The sequence below is a fragment of the Tamandua tetradactyla genome, chromosome 1 (assembly GCF_023851605.1).
Source record: "Tamandua tetradactyla isolate mTamTet1 chromosome 1, mTamTet1.pri, whole genome shotgun sequence".
Lineage (NCBI taxonomy): Eukaryota > Metazoa > Chordata > Mammalia > Pilosa > Myrmecophagidae > Tamandua > Tamandua tetradactyla.
This window is the reverse complement of record NC_135327.1, coordinates 58,702,148-58,724,956: the sequence shown is the minus strand read 5'-3', so window position 1 is coordinate 58,724,956 and position 22,809 is coordinate 58,702,148.

Genomic DNA, 22,809 nt, shown 5'->3' with positions numbered 1-22,809 from the left:
TTGAAATGAAGTCTTTGACACTGCAGGAACGTCTTCTGTAAAATGTCTGAATTAGGTTTGGGGTTCCTGGAAATCCATTTTGTGAGGCAGTTATGTCAGCAGTTCCACATGCTTGCAGAGGCCTCAGCGAAGCGGGCAGTCCATGAGCACCTGGAAACGAGGTACAGTCAAGCTCCTGCCTTGGGGCTCCCCAAGCAGCCCCATCCTCTGAAACAAGAAACACAAGTGAGGGTAAGGAGTAAAGAGGGCAGGCGGGGCCCAGGTCCCTCTGGAATGGTGCCAGGTCTCAGCACTACTGCTGCTTACATTGTCGCACAAGCAAACAGGTGAGTGACAGGTGTCTGTAGACGGTGGAAAAGACGCTCTGAGGAACCTGGAATAGGGAAGGCGCGAACTGACCTGGGGAGAGCAGGAGGGAGGGGTTGGCAGGCAGGACCCTCTTGTGCAGACCCCACACTGCAGGTCTCTGTCACTCGGGGGCCACCGGGACACATCTCTTCCCACCTCCCTGGAAACGGGCAGCGTTGTGTCCGGGCTTCCCACCTTCTCCCTGAGATCTGGCTGGTGAGTATTTACCGGGACCCCCACCTTCCCTGTCCCGGGTCCCCACTTGCTGGGGGGGAGCTGTTGGCCTAAGGGAGGGCTCTGGCGTTTCTTTGGGGCAGCGGGTCTTCCCCTCACATGTCCTTGGAGTGCAGACAGGTGCAGTTACACCCACGGCTCCATTTTCACTGTCAGGGGATCACAGAGACACCCCAGCAGAGGCAGCAGTGGTCGGGGAGGCTAAAGACCTGGCATGTTTCAATAACCATCGTCCTTTCATGTATTCCCAGGATGGCGGAATCCTTATTCTCTTGGATAGAATAGGCATTAAATCCACAGGGGAGTCATTAAAAGATGGCTATTTCTCTCCATTTGACCGAAGCCGCGGCTGTAATGTATTTATTCAGGATTTAGAAAATGGAATTCAGTTAGAACTGAGATGGTGTTAAATTAAGTAATTCCTCTTGTATCTGTCTGATGGACGGGGGTGGGCTGGCTGCAGGGGGGGCGCCCCCCCTTCCTGCCAACAAGGGGTAGATCCTGCCTAACCCCTTAATCACCCACTTAATTCTGTTAGTGGCATCTGAGGACCAAGCAGGTTTATTGACACAATCTGATACTTTAATAGGAATAATCTTCTTTACTCACGTTGTCTGGGAGAGGCTTAACTTTTGCAGTATTACTGTCAGGTAGAAGGCAGGTGGCTTGATCACACTCCCTTTAATGAACCAGGTATTAAGAAAGCATAAAACAGATGGAAATGGATACGCTAGTTCCCTTTTTATTTCTATTTTTTCATAGGAATAGAGTTTGAGATTTTTAATGATGCGGAGGCAGCAGGCTATTTAAAAAGGAGCTCTACAGCCCCTGCCTTGTTGCAGTAAAATTCGCAGTCATTGTCTGTCAAAGGGAGTGATTCAAGCCAATTACTATGGACCTAAAGATCAAGCTTTCTAGACAATTGGAAAGCAAAATGAAAAATAACGATGATGAACAAGACAGAACATGCACACAAAACATGTATGGATTATTGATTAGACAATTGACACTAAACAGATACTTTAGACAACCCTAAAGTATTCCTCTTTGCTGCCTGGTCGTGATGAGATATGAGTATGTGGACTATAGCGGAAACAAAACAAACATCCACAGATGTAGGTAAAACTTCGCACTACTATTATAGAAATAATATGTTTAAATATATATTCTGAAGACATGAACAGCATCTCTTTAATGGCAGGCTATATTCATTTGAGAGGATGGAGCGCTATGATGAACTTCCACTGGCAAAAACCATGCCCCTTCCCCATAAGTTACACAACTTATTTGTATCGATTGGTAGAAGCCAATGCAGTGACATCTCTTCTATTTTCAGAAGCTAAATAATGGATATTTTTGGTTTGATAGGAAAGGGAGAGCGGACAAAAGGCTTAAAACACCAAAGTCTGTGGATTTCTGAGCTGGATATTGAAATTCAAGCATGAATTAAGACAAATGATCTTTTTGTTTGCAGTCCCCTGGCAGATCGTAACCTCAATGAAAATTTTCATGCACGGAGAATGAGGAAGTTCAGCTTGGCAGCTTTCAAACTTCTTCTGCACTCGCAGAAGTGCTAACATATGACAAACGCTCCAGAAGGCCCCGGCATCCCTTCTGGAGCCTCTGGAAGCAGATGGCGCATCTTTGTGAAATAAGGAAAAGGAGTGAGTGGGCTCAGGGGAGTGGACCTTGGAGCAGCTGCACTAAGAGAACACTGTTCGCCTAGAAACCTGATGGCAACTCTTTCCTGATCAGGAGAAAATTCTGGGTTGAAAGGAGAAGTCGTATCCCCCAAATATGTTGAGGAAGCAATAGCTCATTCTTTGAATTTTTGTTGCTATAACATGCAACCTATAGGTCTTCACTTCCACTTAAAGCAGCGTCTAGTAAAAGCTTGAAGTAGTAAATGCTTTAAGAATGACATTATGAGTTGGAGAAACGGACCCAAACTCCATCATACACATCACAAGAGAAATCCTGAGATCAGTGGACCCTGCAGAGAAATACAGGGCACAAGTGCCACCCCTGTGCATGCCAAGTTTAGGTGGGTGGGCTGCCCCCTGTACCGGTGGGCTCTGAGTCCGATGGGTTTCCACCACTTTGTCACATGGAGATGCCCCTCTTGCTCACCTGATGTCCTCAGCATGCACAAGCGGGACCTTCAGCAAACCACAGGACCCGTTAACAGGAGCCTGTGATGGTGTGGAGCTAAAGGTACTTCAGAAAACCTGTTCTTAATCTGGATGCACTCCTGTGGGTGTGACTCTTGGCAACGAGACCTTCCGAGGAGGTCACTTCAGTGAAGGTGTGGCCGTGCTGCCTCGGGGTGGGTCTCAATTCTGTCACTGGAGACCCTCAGGGAAGGCCACAGAGAGAGAAGCCACAGGAGCATCAGAGGTTGCAGGTCAGTGGACCTGAAGAGAAGCCAGGAGAGGCTGCCACGTGCACCTCCAAGTGATGGAAAAGCCAAGGGCCCGGGGCGGCCAGCAAAGAGCTCCTGAAGGCCACAGTCCCTGGGAGAAGTCGTCACCATGATGACCCCTCAGTTTTGGACTCTCCTCACCTCAAAACCGATATGTGAGCAGATACATTCCCCTTGGTAAAGCCAACCCATTGCATGGTATTTGTTTTAGCAACCAGCAAATAAAAACAGAGACTTCTCTCGGCTCCCTCTTGGATGGCGTATGTCTGCAAATGTGAGTTGTACACGATGGCGCCTCCTCCTGTCTGGGGAGGTCTAGGGAGCCCCGCATGGCAGAGCCTTAAACATGGCAAAGCATGCCATGCACCTGCCTCTTCCTGGTGCCCGGGCAGGCCGCCTGCTCCCCTTACCATTCTAATTAGTTGGCACCCTCAGTATGCTTACTGCTAGCCCATAGTTTGCTCCAGAGAAAATCCCAACTACTCCAAGAGTGGTTCTCTTGCAACTGCTGGCCTGCCTGAAATGGTTTACGCACCTGTAGAATGGTCGCGAAATAGTAGGTCTTGAGGTAAATACCAAGAAAACAAATGCCACAACTGTATCCCTGGAGCCGCCCTGGGCCCTGGAGATGTTCTCTCCAGATGGCTTTACTAATGGACGTAAATCTGTATTACTTCCACTGAGAGCGGGAATTATAATAATAGCCAAGTCTATGTAAAGAAAATAATAGTTTACGACATTGCATGAGTCACAGCGGGAACAAGGAGCGCAGCCACGAAGAATTTCCCTTTAGCCATCTTGTCTCCCGAGCAGGTGGCAGGTGCGGGTACCTGTTCCACATGCGGGCACCCGAGCGGGGGCGTCCTGAGCCAGCTCATGGGGGAGCGGGCGATGGGCACGATTTTGCACACTTCTCATTCCCTAAATCGTCATGTGAGAAATTGGGCTCCAGAGCCTTGGCGTGAGTGTTAATAGCTCTCTAATTTATTTGGCCACGTCCAATTCACGGAAAGATGGGTCTTGGGGAGAATGTAATGAAAATACAAACAACTACAACAACAAATCAGCCTGTCATGGGCCACAAATACACGTTATTTCAGGGAATTCTTACAAAGTAGTGGTTTTTATTCTAGCTTTTGAGGTGAGTCTGTGATCACATGACTTTCTTGGCCAACGAAAGGGGACCCTGGGGGTTGAACTCGTCGCCCCTTCACTGTGGCATTTCACAGCAGCTTCTCACGTGGCGGCCAGCTCATGCCGTCCCCTCTGTGAGCATGGTCACCTCACTCCTGCCTGCCCTGAGGCTGTGGGGACCCGCAGAGGGCACTGCCAGGTGGACAGTTGGTAGAACCAGCTTCTCCCGGGGTGTAGACACGACTTCTCGATGGGGTTTTCACTGCAGCAGGGACAGGGCTCAGGCTGCCTGATCTTCCAGCACATGGCGCTTTGGAGGGCGTGGAAGCTCCCTTAAAGAAGCGCCTTCCTGCTTCCTAAAGCCACGTGCAGTCAGATGCTGCTCGCCCTGGACCTGGGGTGACCGGTGGCTTGTCCCTGTGGCCCTGGCCAATCCCAGGTGATCTGCTCCTCACCACAGCTTCATGAGCCCAGGCTGAGGAAGAGGTACCGACACTGCGCTGAGCTTCCCATGGAAGACAGATGGTAAAAAAAAAATAATAACAATAATTACAGCTTCTCAACCACATGGCTTCAATCTCTCACTGGCAATTTCAATTTTAAAATGTTTCTATTATAAATAGTTTTGGCAGGGACTGTCTGAAAGTCACCCCATAACAATTCTGTCCCCTGAAAAATCAGTCAGACTTAGATAATTACAGGAGAGTTGAAAACAGAAGGATAGAGATTTGTTTTCCTAACACTTTTTTTTTTTCATTCTAGCTAGATGACAATTTTTTGTTTACTTGGTTCAGGTAAAATTCCAGTTGCGTTGTGGGCTTTTTAGAAGAATGAAAAATTGATTTTCTCCTTGTACAGCATGGAGCACACACAAACTCTTATAATCTTTCTGCAATCTTTGAGGTGATCTATAAAGAAAAGCCCGACTGCAAATAAAATTAACAGGATTCTGGGAGCCAGTGTTTCTCAACCCCTTCACCAATTGCCTGAACCAGCTCATCGGCCCTGAGACGAGAAGAGTTAACACAGGCTCCCATATTCCCTTATTCGAGGAGTCCTAAGATCACGTCTTGGGGAGGGGGGGGTCCAGTTGGGGGGGGGTGCCAGGAAGGGTCTGGGTGTGGAGTGGACAGAGGGAAGCTGCCTTCTTCCATTTTTCTTGTATCTGCAGCAAATTCTGGACACGAGGATGGCAGCCCCTGTGCTGTCAGATCTTAATTTTCCACAATTCAGGCTTGGATGTGGAATCTTCCAGTTTGAAATATTGGCAGCTAATTTAAAAAGAAAAGTGAAAAGGTCCAGGAGAAGCAATCAAAACAGACCATCAGGCTGTACACTGCCTCCAAACCGCAGCTTGTGCCCGTGACCTTGACTCGGCTCCCACGTTGAGGCTTGATCCAAATGTTTTCCCAAACCTCATATTGGACGTGTCGCCTGCTATGCTCTGGACTTGCAGCTTTTGTATTCCATATTTTATACCCTGTTTTTATCAATGTGTTACTCAGTTTATGCTCCGCCTCCTGTTCTGGGGCTGCCCAAATCATTTTTATCAGCAGCTTGGTCAGAACAGTTTATCTCAGTCCTGCTCCAAGTATATTCTACTTACATTTTGTTCTGCCTTGCCATATTTTATACATACCCAAAGACATATGGGAAGCTTAAAATGCATTGAGCACCAAGCAATTTATTTACTGGAGTGATTGCTTGGTGCACTTTGAAACAATTGCATTTAAAATATCTCGTTCTTTTAGTTACTTGTCTGGTCTGCACTTTTCACTTGATGTTAATATTACTTGACTTAGTGTTCAATCAATAATTCCAGTTCAGGGAATAATTGGTTTCCCTGAACTCTCCCACAAGTGTCCTTAATTTCCTTGCTTTCATTCCCGGCATCATTCATATCAGCTCCCCACTCCAGGGGGCTTGCAGCCTTACAGCGTTTGGCTATTGGTTCAGGACATCCTATCACATGCTAGAGAGAATTCAAGCTTGTGTTTCGCAGTAGGTCTACAGCTTCTACTCCTTTTGCCTTTTGCTTTTACTCCTCCAGTGAAATCGATTTGATTTATGCCCTTCCAAGTAAACTGATTTTCAAATTCATGTGGGTGGTCATTTTTTCTTCAAATTTCATGAAGCCATATATGTATCTAAATTTATGATAAACATCAGCACCGTCTGGGACATGGAGAAATTTAGAAAAACATTCCCTATCCATTCTCTACCAAGATCCAGGCTGGAACGAGAAAGCCAGAATGCCGGTGGCAATTGCTTCTCCTAGCAATTTGTTTTTACAAATAAAAGATGTACTCTAAAATTGGATATTAACAGTGGTACATTGGAAATTGACATGAGCAGTGCTTGCACATAGTGTTGTTAGGTTTTCCTGATGCCAGTGAAAAGTTGGCTTGGTGAAAATCAATGATTTTATTAATATATACAGGACCCAGATCCTCACCCTGCTTAGAGCCTTTTTAATGAGGTCGATGCTGAAAACACAGGGCTTTGGAAAAAAGCTGAACAAATGACATGCCATTTTTGTTAAATCATGGTTGGTTATACAGTTCTCCTTTTTCTCTCCCTGTAGCAATCTAAATAACCAGAGCACTTGGGCACCGTGCAGTTTTGTTAAAATGGGCTCTCAGCCCTCGAATTAAGTCACAAAAATTAAGCTGAAACCATGTTTTCCCCTGAGAGCACACAAATGCCCAAATCCTGATGTGTCTCTACAAAGTTGCTTGTCTTCATCCTGCATAAGACCGTGATGCTTATTAGTGCCACCATTTCAGAGCTACTGAGAGATTTAATTGGGTGGAATGAGTGATTTTTTAAATACCTCAGGTTGCGGATGGCACACATGCCACAGATAAGCTAAGCTTCCCTTGCCTGTGTCCTGGCCTCAGTGGGCTGGAAGACAGAATGTAATCTCGTCTCTGACACGGTGGACTCGGAAGTTCCCACCGTTAGGACGAAGCCGAGGGTAAAGCACATCTTGCGAGTAGGAGGAGCGAGAGAACACTTAGACCCCTATATGACTCTTTGGCAAGACTATTCCGTTTCCAAGTCTTAATTGGAATATTTTAATCAGCTAAGAGTGGAGAGAAAAACTACCTTGTGGGAAATCCAACTCAAATCCTCCTCTTTTTAGATTTCTAATCAGGTATTTTAAAGGGAAGACTTGTTATGTCCTGTTCACAGACTCAGTGGAGCGCGGAAAGAACATGTCACGATGCAGCACTGTCCTTAAAGCTGCAGTTGCCTGGAAATGGAGCCGATCCATCTCTGCCAGAGGGGCTGTGGGGTGAGCTCCAGCTCAGCTAAAATCCTCTGCCCTTCCTGTGCACTGGGGTATTAAGATCTCACGCGTGTTACAGCACATTGTCACCATGTTATGCCACCTTCTGAAGTATCCAGGAAATTACGACAACATGTGGCTCGTCAAACAAGGATCTGTTGGGGCTGATTACTGGAGCCGGCCTGCGGGGACAGTTCAGGGTGGGGGCATCAGAGGGTGGCACTCGGGTGAGAAGCAAGTGGATGCTGCCTCACCACGCCATGCCCACCTCCTGGGAAGATTCTGTCTAGAGTGGAGGCCACGTTCATTTCCCCCACTGGCTGGTTTTCTTGGGCTGTCCATTCCTCAAGTAGGTGGGCCTGTCCCTTCCATGATGCCACTGGCATGAGGGCATGAGTGGTCACTGCGGCATCCTGAACCAGGATGTCACTGGAAGCATCGTGCTGGACAAGGGTCGAGAAACAGTGAAATAAATGGCAGTACCTGAGGCGAAGGGCTGAGAGCCTGAGAAAGAGGGTGGAAGGGTTGACAACACATGGAGTGTAAGAAACAACTGTAGGATGATGTGCATTGCACAACCCTAACTTTATTAAAAAGAGTGTACGAAACCAAATTTCTATGTGTGTGTATGTGTGTGTGTGTGTTAGGGAGAGGGGGAGGGAGAGGGAAATAGGGAGGGGGAGAGAGAGAGGAGGAGGGAGAAAAGGAGAGGGAGAGAGGAATTGAGAGGGGGAAGGGAGGGAGAAGGGGAAAATAAAGGGGAAGGGGGAAGGGGAGGGGGAGAGGGTGGGAGACAGAGAAGGGCATGGAAGCCGCCCAGTGGGTTTTCTGCTGCTATCTCTGCGGAAGGCAAGGCGCTGCTGTCTGGGTGGAGCTCTCACTGGGTACATGCCTCTATCTCTGCCTGCATTACAATTGGCTACAGCGGTTTGTAATAAAACACCAGGACACCAACAAACACAGGGTGGAGGCAACATGGTCGACAAGGCCACGAAGGCAGGTCAGGATCTGCACAGAAAACCTGAAATGCAGCGCTGCTGTGGCTGCACCAGGTTACACGCCCCGAGAGCCCTGCCTGGCTCCTTGGGAACAGCGACCTGAAAGCCAGCGACCTACACACAAAACGGGATGCCCTGTCCGTTCACAAGGCCTTTCCCCTTTGGTTTCCAGAAAGGCAACAGGAATCTAAATTCCATCATCATCATCGTATCGTCACCATCACTATCATTTATTTGACTCCTGTGATATGGTCGATGGACTCTCTGAGCACACTCTCATCCCGTCCTTGCCACCAGTTTAATGTAGAGGCCATTATTATGAGATTATACAGGAAAATACTGAGGTCCTAGTGGTCCCGGGAAACTAGTCTAATCGTGAGGGATCTCACGGTGGGGGGAGGAGTGTAACCACATGCGTTTACATCCTCATCTGTTTTCCTAAGAATGAAGTCCAGCAGAAAGAAACACAAGTTCTGGGCCTCATCTGGACTTGGCCAAACCCTGCGGCTTTGGTTTTGTAGAAACATCAGAGCTCGGTGGCGTGGGTTGAATGGTGTTGCCCACAAGATGTGCCGAAGCCCCATCCCAGCACCGAGGTGCCCCAATTGGGAAATGGGGACTGTGTGAACAGAATTAGGCTTCGTTGAGGCCAAACAGGAGTAGCATGGGCCCAGAGCCCATGGGACTGGGGTCCTTATAAGGAGAGGGAGATGCAGATGTGCAGACAGACACGCAGACCAGGCCATGGGACGATGGAGGCAGAGACTGCAGTGCCGCAGCTGCCTCCAGGGACGGCTGGGGACTCTGTGAACACCACGCCCTGGAGGAGGCCGGGAGGACTCCCACCCCCACCTCCAGGTACAGAGGGAGGATGGCGCCGCCCACACCTTGATTCCACCCCTGGATTGCGGAGAGCTGGTTTCTGCTGTTTCAAGTGCTGGGTCAGTGGCTGTTTGTTCTGCTGCCACAGGAAAGCAGGATGCTTGGCTTCCGGGAGTGTTCAAGGGGCTCAAGCACCCCAGCCTCCTTTGCCTCACTGGGTGGCTGATGCTCGAAGTGTGAACATGCTGCAAGGCAGGGGATTGTTATTTGGGTCTGCAAGGCAAATAGCAAAACAAAGGCCAGTGGCAGCGTTTCTGCTTTTGGTGGCTTGGAGGTTGGCTCTAGGATCTCAAAGCAAAGGGCCTCCTGACTCCCTGGGCCCCCCATGCAAAGAACTTCCTGGGCATGTGCGGCCCAGGGCGGGCAGGGGCTGGGGGCGATGGCCGGGGAGGACCCTTGCCCTGGCAGTGAAGGGCTAACCCTGCGACCACAGCCTCCTCCAGGGAGAGGGAACCCGCCAGGTTCAGACTGGGAGGACATCTTTCCATCCTCCAGGCCGGAACTGCCGCCCACTGGGTGTGGAGTGAGGTCCAATGGCTCTCCCAACACCCTGCCAAGGGAAGGGGAAGATGGAGCCAGCATGGAACCCCCACTCCCAAATGCAACCCCTGACAGTTTTGCAAATAAACTGCTCTGGCTGTTCACGGAAACTCACCTGTTGATGTGGATATTGTCTTTCAATCACAGGACACGTTGGAGCTTCCCACGGGAGGTGCGGGGTGTGAGTTGCCAGCCTCTTCCTGCTCAGCCAGGGCTGGCTGTCCACGTGCTTCAGGGCTTCGTGGTGGACGACGTACAATGAAATGACCTTGGAAAACAAGGATCACCTGTGGATGTAGTGGGGAGGGACAAGACCTCTAGAGCAGCTCCTGGGGTAGGGGGCGGTGGTCCTTTCATGAGTTCCGGCTTCCATGAAGTAAGATTTGTGGCAGAGCACATTCCGATGGACGCTGAGCCCCACTTTTTGTGGAAGTCCTGAAAGAACCATTTTGCTTGTTTTCAAACAGCCTTGATCCTTACAAGCTGACCTCAACTTATTAAAAACGGGTAGAACGATGGCCAGCAACCTTGACCTTGACAAGAGCAATCTAAGAAAATTTCACGTCTTATTTTATAGACTTTCATGCTGGTTTTTCTAACTACGAAAAGCCATATTATTTCATTATAAAAAGTAAACAAGATTGATACAGTTTTAATTAGCAGATGATAAGAATTCATAGGGAAATGATTCTTCCCCAAATGCACAGAAACAGTGTGTGCTCTTAAGCATAAGATCCATTTCCCTAGTAATTATATTTGTACTAGGGGTTTGTCCAGTAAATCGAGTTTTCCTCATAAAGATTATAAAGATATTTTTCAGGCCAAAGTCTGCTCACATGAGCACAGATCCTGAAGTGGCAGAGTCCAAATTAATGACAATTTCCCACAATTAAAGTTATTATCAGTCAACCTTTCGGTTGTGTTTGTGAGCTGTCCTGTGCACTGAGTACTTGGAGAAAGAACAAATGGGAGGGGGAGCCTTGCTTTTTGCTGAGTACACACTGCGGTGGAGGTAAAATGCTTTAGGAGCACAAACATTTATTTTCCCTTAGGCTTATAATATCCTGTCCCACGTCCACGCTAAAAACACACACACGCACTTTTGTCTTTTGATTCATAATTCATGTGCTTTGTGCATCAGACCTGCTTATGATCACAATTGTTAACGTTTTCTCTTTGTAAGACAGGATTTGAGGGAAGTCAATATTTTTATGTTGATAGCAAATGCTTGCTCGATATAACTTGTATATTACTTTCTTCAGAAACTGAAAAGAAAAGAAAGCAAGCCCCTGAAATAAAGTTTTGGGTATGGAGATAACTGCCAAATTCAAAATACAGGACCTGTTTATCTCAGGATTTTAAAAATAATTAGAAATATTTGTAGTAGCAGGGCATCACCTGAGTAGTCTTCAAGATAAATTAGAAAAAATGGTATCTTGCGTTTGACTTATTACACAAAAAATGTAAATGCGCCCTGATAAATCTTACTTAATGAGTGAAAAAATAGCAAGGCCAGTTTATTCTGTTTATTCAGAATAAGACTAAAACCCTGTCTAGCCCTCTTGAAGAATGCTGGAAATTTTATTCTTTTTTTCTGGCAGAGATTTGGAGCAAAAGACGGTACTTTTCTATATGATTGCAAACAAGAATGCTAATATTTCTTGGTTGAATGGTTTTGCTAGGCAAAAGATTGCTAGGGTGGTGTGCTGTTTGAAAGTATTATGTACTTTAGAAAAGCCATGTTTTAATCTTGACCCAGTCTTGTGGGAGTAACTGTTTCTTTAAATAATGATTCAGTATTGCCTGTAGAAGCTTTTGATTAGATTATCTCCATGGAGATGTGATTCACCCAATTGTGTGTGTGGCCTTTGATTGGGTGGAGATGCTACTCCACCCTTTCCAGGTGGGTCTTGATTAGTTTATGGAATCCTTTAAAAGAGGAAACATTCTAGAGAAACCTCAGAAACAACAGAGAGAGAGAGAGAGTCAACAGAAACTTTTGAGCAGAACTGACAGGTAGAGAGCAGAGACATGGATGTTTGGAGATGCGTGGAGCCCAGCAGGCGTTGCCATGAGATGTTAAGCAAGCCAGAACCTGGAGAGAGCCAAGGGAAGCCAAGAGATGAAAGTTAGCCCTGGAGAAGCAAAGTGAGGAACCCCCACAGGAACAGAGGCTGAAAGCAATGGAGCCCAGGAGCAAGGGACCAGCAGGTGCCAGCACATGACTTCCCAGCTGACAGAGGGGTTTCTGACCCATCGGCCTTCCTTGAGTGAAGGTAGCCTATTGTTGGTGCCTCGATTTGGACACTTCCACTTCCTTAGAACTGTAAACATAACTTTTAAAATTCCCCTTTTTAAAAGTCATTCTAGTTCTGATTTATTGCATTCTGGCTGCTTACTGACACAGGCTGTGTAGGTTATAACATGTCAGACACACCACCAGAGTTCAGTAGTAATTGCTGGCTATTTACTGTAGGCCAGGAATTTAGTTATTTAATACTATTACTGTGTGCACCTAGGTTTTCCCCTTCGCCAAACTGGAGTTCCTGTAAGCCCAGATGCGTCTCACAGACCCGAATTCCAGGCCTTCCCTTAGCAGCAACATCTAATCCATCAGGGAATTATTGTGAAATTAGCTAGAACAAGCTGACTGGAACTGATGAAATTTGCACAAGAGTAAAGATTTTGAAAAACAACTCAGGGCAGGTGTGCTGCAGTCTAGTACAGGCCGGCAGGCGATGTCACTGAGGCCGTCTCACGGGAAAGGGCCCTGGGCCTGGGCCACGCGGACTTTGGTGATGGAGCCGCGTAGGCGAAAATAAAACAGGAGCCCAGCTTGGGGGATTTCCCAGGAAGCCCCTGGCAGGCAAAGCAAGAAAAACTGCTTTAAAACTTCCAAACCAAGGAGCTGAATAGCCCCACAAAGGAAAATCATTTGTTTCTTTCATTAAAGAAACATTAGTTGGGTGCCCAGAAAGTGCCAGGTATGTGTTTATATGTATTTTAAAAATTTGTGAAGTCCTGCATCCTCCTTCCTTGATTTAACGTGGATGCCAAGGACCCGAGACAGGAAACGACTTGCCTGTGGTGACATAACAACGTGGCACAAAGTCTGTTGGATTCTCCTTCCTCAGTTCGATTGAGGCTGCCTCCTCTTCTTTACGACTCCAGAGTCGGCATAGACGCTGCCCAAGCTGGTGGGAAAGTGGCAATTCAGAGGGTGTTGCTTGAAGAGAAGTATCTTTAAAAGCTTCGTGGTGATGCCGGACACCCGGGTTTGATTCCCGGTGCCTGTCCATGCAAAAAATAAATAAATAAATAAAATAAAAAATAAATTTTAAGAAGCTTGTAGGTGGTCCCCATGGTTGGGCTAAGCCCCCTGTTGCCCCAGATGTCTTACCCGTGCAGGTCTCGGGGCTGCCAGCGTCTCCCATCACGTGGTCTTCACTGTGCAGCTTGCTCTGAGAAGGAGCTTACTGTGAGTGAAGGAGGGGCCTCGGGGAGCTCATCGCCCGGGGAAGGGACCAGAGCAGGGCAGGGCCACCTGCTGGGCAGACCCCAGGGCAAGATGCTCAGCCTTACGCCGGTGACCACTGACATTTGGGGTGGGGCAGTGCTCTGGGCAGGGCCCTCCTGTGCACTGAGGAGCTTTAGCAGCATTGCTGGAGAACCAGGGGCACTGGCTGGTGTGACAACCGAAACCCCTCCAGATGCTGTAGGTGTCCCCAGGGGCAGAGTCACCCCTGAAGGAGAACCAGCTCCATCTGCAGACGAGGGTAGAAAGCCCTTCTCCCTGCCTTCCTTTGTTCTTCCTGTTTCTAGGACAAGCCAGGCTCTCTCTCGCCCAGGCCCAGCCGATGTGGCCTCTTTCCTGTGCCCGTCTCCTGACCGGCCCCTTCCACCCTTCAGAGAGCCCCTCCCCTCAGCACTAGGAGCTGGGGTTTTACCCCCAATGCCAGGTGCTGTGCTGGGCAGACAGAAGGTGTTCAGTGAATACTTATAGGATGAAAGGGTAGCGAAGGTTTTCAGGAGGGCACAGGCATGCATTGGAAAATGGGATTTTGGGAAAGGCCAAAAGAAGGGAGGGAAGGAGGTAATTCACGGTCCGTTGATGACAAAAGCATGCATAGTTTGCTGTTTTCAACCAGTCCCGTCCAGTGACACCCAGGTTGGAGACTGAGAAGTTACAGTCCAGCTCTGGGGCATTGGCAAAGCTGCCAGGCAGTCCACTTTGTTTTTTCCAGAACCATCACTTCATCAGTTTCCTAAATTCATGCACATCCTGGAAAGAATGCCTCAAAACGGCAGCTTGCGGTACTGCAACACCACCGACCAGGGACCCCCAGGGCTGGGATCCTGTCTCTAGGGGGGCACCAGCGCCCAGGATAAGGCATACCCCTGCCTGTGCTCTTCCAAGGAAATGTCCAACCTGGCCTTTCGCAGGATGCCTTAGAACCCACAAACTGATCACACGATGCGAGGTCAGTTTCCCACAAGGCGGGGACAGCACAGGGCTCGTGGCCGGGAGAAGGAGCCGGGCTTTTCTGCACATCCTACTTCCTTTCCCGTCGGAAGCCGAGGGGTGGTGAGTTTGAGACGAGAGTTAAGGACGGGGAGAGTGTCTTGTATACCCCCTCCTTGTCTCAAGCCCTCTGATGTCAGGTTCTCTGCTTCACCAATTAGACCACAGGAGTTCATTCTGGAGGTGCATTTTGTTTCCTTGTGCAGAGGAAATTTGACTTCGCAGGGCTTTTAAGTTCAAAATGACGGTGTGCCCAGCTTGGGCTAGGCATTCAGGGCTTGAGACGTCAAATGTTCTGCGGGGGCATGCTACTTGGCGTGACTGCCAATTCCTTACTAATTGCTAAAATTAGGTTGACCTGTGTGCACGGGGCACATGGCCAGGTGCCTGCCACATCTGTGACTGTGGCTGGTGACCTCCAGGGGGTGGGGGTAAGGGGGCAGGGTCCCTGGGCGGTCCTCTCTCAGCCGGCTCAGGGAGCTGCAATAAAATACAGATGAGCAGGGTGGGTCAGGCCCGAGGGTAGATGAAACAGCATCTAGTCAAACAGTGTGAGACAGCAAGCAGCCTTTGAAAACAAATCATGAAAGGTAAATAAGGACACTAACCTAAAACAATATTAAAAAAAAAAACTTTGACATTTTAAAGCCAATATGATATCAGAAATAGATTTTCTTCCTCGATTATTCATTTGTCCTTCAGTCTACAGATCACGACTGAGAAAAGCAAATAAAAGGATGGGGGCTACTGGCTATATATTTTAGGCATGATAGAGACTTGCAGTACAGCATTCTCTTCTATGTTGGTAAGTAAAAGAATACTATTACAGGAGCTGGTCACAGAGATGAGAAGTAGAATCTCCACCGAGACAGCAGACAGCTACTTTGAGCATTCTTGCAGGAAAGAACTAGACGCTGTGGCAGGACAGATTCGTATTTTCTCTCCCTGGTTTGTTGTGTCTCTTGCTGACATAAATAGAAAGCCAGTCCCTCCAGGTCCGCTGGCTAAGCACTGCACAGATCACAGAGCACAGCATAATAAAGCCATGGGGCTCTGCAACCCTGGCCGAGAGACCCAGAAGACCCTCTCCTGCTTGTCCAGCATCCAGCGACCCCCGATGCCCAACTTCTAAGAGGAAACAGCGGGAGCAAGGCTGGGGCAGGAGAATGCATACAAAGTGTGTGTGTACGTGTGCGTGTGCGTGTGTGACAAAGGAGTGGTGTGAGTGGAGAAAGACTTGCTTAGTGAGATGAATCCACAGTCAACAGGCTTCAACCAGAAGCCTCTGCTGAGACACACTCCTGGGTGGCTGCGGCTTCTTTGATTTCTAGAGCATTCCTCAAACCTCACTCGGGTGTTGTCTTCATCCAGAGGGACTGGGCATGCCGGGGGCAGGGGTGGGGGACTTGGATTCATTTCTTCGAGCCCACAATGGCTCCCCCCGCCCCCCAATCTGCCTGGTGCGGCCCGAAGGGGCACTCGGCTGTCTTCTATTGATCCTTGTCTCTGCAAACCCTTTGGAGGGGGAGTGCGTACGGATTGGTGCACAGGGTGACAGGTGTGCTGTGGCCTCAGTGCTGCTGCTATAGCCAGAGACCAAGGTGTGGGCATCGGCCTCCCCTCCTTCCTTTTTCCAAAAAATATGCTGCTTCCCTCGGGATGCTGGAATCCAGCCTCGGGGCAAAGTAGGACACAGCTCCGCAGAACGCAGGTGTGTCCCGTCTGCTTACAGAGGAGCCACTCTCCCTAAACCTGGGGCTGGTGGACTCCTCGCCAGCTGGACTTGCCTGGGTTAAATGAAGCCGTGGCAGCTCACCCTCGCCCTCAGCTGCTCCCATGGTGGACGGGGCACTGGGCTGTCCTACGGGGGAGGGCTTAGGGATTTGGCTGCAGCTTTTCTAAATCTCAATATGTTTTGCAGGAGTAAGGGATGGCATAATTTATCACAGTTGAACATGTGCTTTGTTCAATGACAGGATAATTAGACATTCTTTCAGCAGACACATTAAATATATACTGATGCATTAAAGCTCCGTTCTCAGATCTGCTGTGCTGATTTATTCCTTATGCTTGGCTCTCTGCCTGTTGATAGCCATATAAAACCAAACTTCCATGCCAAAAAACAAAAGTGACAAGAGGAAAATAATGACTCCATATGCTAACTAAGTCAAGGAGGGGGGAGTTGGTGGAGAGAAGAGGGAAACGCGCACACATCTCTACACACCAATGGATACACACTTAGCACTAGCATTGAAAAGGCCTGGTTCTACTCTCTTCCCCCTACTTCACTAAACAATTATGCAATGATCACAATAATTTTGCATGCATAATGCTGACCTCCTTCACTAGAGGGCAACAAAACCTCAGTTTAAGTTGCCTCCACCTCCTGCTTCCAGTGACAGAGAGCCTTTATTAAGATGCAGGAGAGTTTCGTAATGAACCCTTATTAATTTTACATAAGTGCAAAGTTACTTTTGAGAATCCAGTTGTACTTCTGAATATACATGATCTGGACTTCCCATCAGGTGGTGAGGAGATGCCTCCCAAGCCGCTGCTCTGGGGCTGAGTCCCCAGGTGGAAGGGACACTTCCTGCTGATATTGGTGGTGATATTAAATCCATCCCTGCCCTGCTCACTCCAGAAGAGAGTGCCACTTTTTCATATCAAAACTATATGCACAAGGACAGCATCAAGAAAGTGGAAAGACAATCTACAGAATGGGATAAAATATTTGGAAAGCAACATATCAATATATCTGATAAGGGTTTAATATCCAGAATATATAAAGAACTCCCACAACTCAACAACAAAAAGACAAACCAACCAACTAAAAAAATTGGCCAAGGATTTGAATAGACATTTCTCCAAAGAAGTTATTCAAATGGCCAACATGTCTATAAAAAGATACTCAACCTCATTAGCCATTAGATAAATGAAAGTTAAAACTATGAGATCCCATTTTGCAATAACCAAGAGGGCTATTATTCGAAAAGTGGAAAATAACAAGTGTTGGTGAGGATGCAGAGAAATAGGAACACTCATTCCTTGCTAGTGAGAATGTAAAATGTTGCAGCTGCTCTGCAAGACAGTTTGACTGTTCCTCAGAGAGTTAAACATAGACTCACCATGGGAGCAGTGATTCCACAACTAGTGGAATTGGAAAGCAGGGGCTCAGACAGGTATTTGTGCAACAGTGTTCTTTGCAGCATTATTCACAGTAGCCGAATGCTGGCAGCAACCTAAGTATCTGTCAACAGGTGCATGGATAAACGAGATGGGGCCCATCCATATAACAGGATATTATTCAGCCATAAGAAGACGTACAGTGCTGGGTCATGCTACAACATGGATGAAACTTGAAGACATTGTGTTGAGAGAAATGAACCAGATGCAAAAGGACAAATGATTTCTCCTACATTAAGTGCCTAGAATAAGCAAAGTCGCAGAGACCAAAGGCAGCATGGTGGTTATCAGGGGTGGTGGGAGGGGGAGCTATGGCCCAATGAAAGTGAGATGTCCTTTGGGATTATGAAAATTGGCTGGAAAAAGAAAGCAATGAAAGCGACACAGTCTTATCAAGGGACCCAATGTTAAATAATTGTCCACTTATAATGGTTAAAATCATATTTATGCCATGCATATTTTGCCACAACTGAAAATAAATGTTTTTTTTTTAAAAAAAAATATGTATATATAGGGACTTACCTGCAGATCATAAAAGCTTGGTGGCAGAGTGAGCTCTCTGAGGCTGCGGATGAGGTTTCCTTGCTGAGCACACAGCTGGCTTTCCATCACATTATGACCCCCATTCCTGCCTTAGCAGGGAATCTGGGGTAGCGGCTGCTGGTTCAGGGGAGTGCCTGTCCTTTTGGGGTGTCAGTCCCCAGGTCTCTTTTAGAAGCCTTGATGGAGCCTCACTGAGAGGAGGGAGGAGAGGCGGCTTTTATCTCTGCCCAAAGAAATACTGAATGTAATTTGTTCACCACCCGAACCTGCACTGGCCCTGTGTTAATTTAATTTTTGAAAATTCACTTGATGGAATAAAGGAGCTACTGGATCTTCTTTCCAACTTGTAAAGAAGGAGCAGCCACGGCTGCCAGGCCCTGCTGAGAAAAGAGGGTCTTTAACAAGTGGGAGAAATTGATTACCCAGATTCAGTCAATTGAAGCATAATTCCATAAATCCGCTCTTTGATCATAGATGTGTTCAAAATATTAGGAGTTATTTCGAGATCGCAAGTTCCAAAGTCTTCAGTGCCGTCATTTCATGTGAATTCTACAAACAGCATTTTGGGTCAAGACGGATAACAAGGGGCTGATTTTCCTTTGGAGAGGAAGTATGACATTTACAAACATCCTTAGTCAGTATTTATAATTTTTCTGCTAGAAATAACCTGGCCTTTTCTTGGACGCGAGTGTTTTGTGATGGTTGCCTCGCTCAGGAAAGTGGTGTTATTCCGTCCGAGCGGAGGATGGCTGTGTGCACATTTAGAGACAGTAAAGACATAGAGATGTGTATTTTTCCATAAACGGCTGACAGCCCTTTGGGAGAAGGGGCTGGAGCGCGTACGGCGGTGAAGCACGAGAAGCGTGCCCGGGGCGTGTGCGATGTGAACGTGGTATCGTCATCAGGCTATGTGGGCTGAGAACACCCTCCTGGGCCCCTTGGTGCGTTTTGCTCTCACCTCCTCTCTGGTCCAGAAGGCACCGTGGCTGCACACCTGATCCCTGATGGGATGGCCGCTCTACCTCCCACGCAGTGACGAGGCTCCTTCGGAACTGAAGACTTGAACAATTTCCTTTGAAATGCAACTCATTATACCAAAGCAGAACTAAATTAAAAATACTCCAGAGGGGGAGCAGATTGCTAGCTATAGATTAGAGGTGCAGTCTAGTCTTCGCAAGCATTAAATATTTAACATAATTGCACCACAGGTGACAGGAAGATGTCTGCATTGTTGAATTCGACTTAATTAAACATAAGGAGAAATCTAATGCGAATTCAGGTTGCATCTTTTAATCGATTACAAAACCTCACCTCTCGAGGTGTTGTGTGGCACCTCACCTTCTTATTCACTAGAAAATGATACTGGGTAAGAGTTGAGCAGCAGGGCCCAAAGCATGCAGATGCTAGCTCAAAACAACCGGGCTAAATTCATGGGCTAAGGGAGAACTATGGCTTCCTTGTAGAGACACTTCACGAACACCTGACCATTTCCACATCTGTAAGGGGTATGGACTTCTGAGTCTGCCTCTCATCTCACCGGGGATCTGAATTGTTTCAGCTGGGATGGGTGCACTAGGGGAACCTTGGATCTTTTCACTATTCTGTATGGGGAAGGAGAGGGAGCGTTCAGATGGAACTGTTCCCCATTAGAGGGATCACAAAAAATGTATTAAATCATGCTCTGATTACATGCTCCCATCCTTAATTAACTCTAAGAGCTACTAAAATGCAGTCAAATATATTGGCTGCATGCAAGAAAAGTTTGAACATTTAGTATTTGCCATTGAAATAATAACCTTTCTTGATACCATGGCTGGAACCTGTGAAATTGCTTAATTGACCTGCATGCAATGTCTCTAAAACGAAGAAAGAACCCAGCCAGACCTCAGACACCCCCATGTAGCTGCGAGAAAGGCCGTGCTTGTTAAGTCTGCTTTTTCCAGCACGTGCACACATGTCGTAGGGAATGCACACGTCTCTTGCAGCTGGATCATGGCTGCAAAATCACTGACCCCAGGTCAGCAGTGCAGGGTTGACAACATATACACAAAAGCCTGTAGTTTCTGAAGAGCCACAGGTGCAGCAGTTCAACTTTGAGAAATTTATTCTAAAGGAGTCATCATTGCCATAAACCTAACTAGACAGATGTTTGCTTCAGTATTGTTTTTGCTTTGGCACTCATTTTTTTAACTTTTTAAATTGTATAATATAACACACATACAAAGCATAGAAAGAAAAAAGCAATAGTTTTCAAAGCATTCTTTTAACAAGTAGCTATAGGACAGATCCCAGAGTTTGCCATCCTCTCAGTTATTTTCTTCTAGCTGCTCCATAATATAGGAGGCTAGAAGGAATAAATATTTTTATCATCACAATCAACTTTTTTGTGTGAAAAATAACACATCTACAAAAAGCAATAAATTTCAAAGCACAGCACCACAATTAGTCGTAGAACAGACCTTCAGAGTTCAGTATGGGTTTCAATTTCACCATTTTAGGTTTTTACTTCTAACTGCTCCAAGATCTTGGAGGCTAAAAGAAATATCAATATAATAATTCAGCAAGCAATCATACTTGTTCGTTAAACCTTACCTTCTCTGTATAACTCCGCTATCACCTTTGATCTTTCTCCTACTCTTTAGAGGTATTTGGGCTATGCCCATTCTAATTTTTTCACATGGAAGGACTGTCAATAATAAGGGGTCAGGAGATGGAACTAACTTATGTTCTGGAAAGACTGGCCTCTCTAGGTTTCAGGGCTTATCTGGTCCAGCGACCCATCTGGAGATTCTGGTTTTCTGGAAAGTTACCTAGTGCATGGAACCTTGGAGAATCATATATATTACCCTAGGAGCTCTTTAGGATTGGCTAGAATGCTTTTGGTTGGGGGTTGGCAATGATAGGTTGGCTATGATAGGTAGCAATGTCTAACTGAAGCTTACATAGCCTCTTGACTCTATTTGAATTCTCTCAGCCACTGATACCTTATTTGTCATGCTTCTTTTCCCCCTTTTGATCAGGATGGCATTATTGATCCCATGGTGCCAGGGCCAGACTCATCCTTGGGAGTTATCTCCCATGCCACCAGGGAAACTTTCACCCCTGGATGTCATGTCTTACATAGGGGGGAGGGCAATGATTTCACTTGCAGAGTTGGGCTAGAGAGACTGAGTCCACATCTGTGCAACAAAAGAGATCCTTTGGAGATGACTCTCAGGCATACATATAGGTAGGCTAAGCTTCTCCGCTATAGACATAAATTCACAAGAACAAGCCTAAGATCAAGGGCTTGGCCTATTGATTTGGGTGTCCTTAATGTTTGACTCAGCAGTAGGGATTTACCTGGTAGTAAACTTTTGTAGTTCTGTATTTTTTCTCCCATCCCTCAAGGGACTTTGCCAATACTTTTTGATTATCTGCTTAATATAGTCTAGGATGTATCCAGGCATTACATTAAGATATGCAGGATTAAAGGCCCTCTTTCTTATTCTGGGCTCCCTGTGTTTGGGTTGTTTAAATGAGCTATCCAGACAGGTTGAGTCAGATTATGTGCTATAGAAAATTTAGTTTCTGGACAAAACAAACCTCTCTTCCTTTGAACTCAAAGAGCAGGTGAGGTTCTAAAACATTCAAAACTGTGTAAATGTTTGATCTGTACAAAGAAGCCCTTTTAAAGATTACATTGTGGAAAACTTCCTGACACAGGGACGTGCCTACTCTGCATTGTTATATAGAACCTGCCAAGTGAAGTGGCCCTTTCGCTTCCCGGCATCTGGCTGACTGTGTGGCTTTGGAGTCCCGAATAGATAGAAGGCAAGGGGTCTCAGTTTATGGAAGGCGAGGCCAGAGGGGAGAAGACAACCCTTCTCCTTGCATGGGTGAAAGAGGAAAGTTACCAAGGGGCTTCTGCCCCGAAGGTGGACCCTTGAAGGAGAGGAACAAAGACACCAGGTCAGTTAGAAGCTCTCTGGGGCAGCTGCAGTGAGGGCAGGGTTCCTGCGGTGAAGGACAGGAGGGCTGGGACCCAGTCCCATGGTGGGGCGTGTCCTGTGCTAGCAGTGGGTGAGGTCAGGACCAAGTGTCTAGAGGCAGGTGGGCAAGGTCAGGACCAAGTGTCTAGAGAGCAGGTGGGCAATTATCCTCATAGCAAGGCTCTGGCTGTGCCTCGCCTTCCTTGTTTGTTCAAACCTGGTTCTCCAGCCTGGATGATTCCATGAGCTACGAGATGCTCTTCCAATAAGACACTTGCATGAGTTGCTTATTGCCTTTACATCAACTTAGCACAGACTTAGTTGGTTTAAAACAACTTTATTTAAATTTAAACTGAATTTTAATCTTATAGTTCTGGAAGTCAAAAGTCTGAAATGGATCTTATGGGGCTAAAGTCAAAGCTGGGTTCCTTCTGGATGCTCTAGGAGAACGTCTTCCCTGCTTTTCCAGCTCCTAGAGTTTGTCTGCATTCCTTGGCTCAGGGACCCACGTCCCTGCACCCTCTGCTTCTATCTTCACGATGCCTCTGTCTGCCTCTGACCCGCTGCCTCCCTCTTATAAAGCCCTGTGCTGACACTGGGCCCACCCCAATAATCCACAATCATCTCTCCATCTCAAGAATCCTTGTTTTAATTACATCTACAAAGTGCCCTTTCCATGTAAGTAAGCACAGGGGTTCCAGGGATTAGGAGTCAAGTTGTGTCCCCACCAAAGCCACACT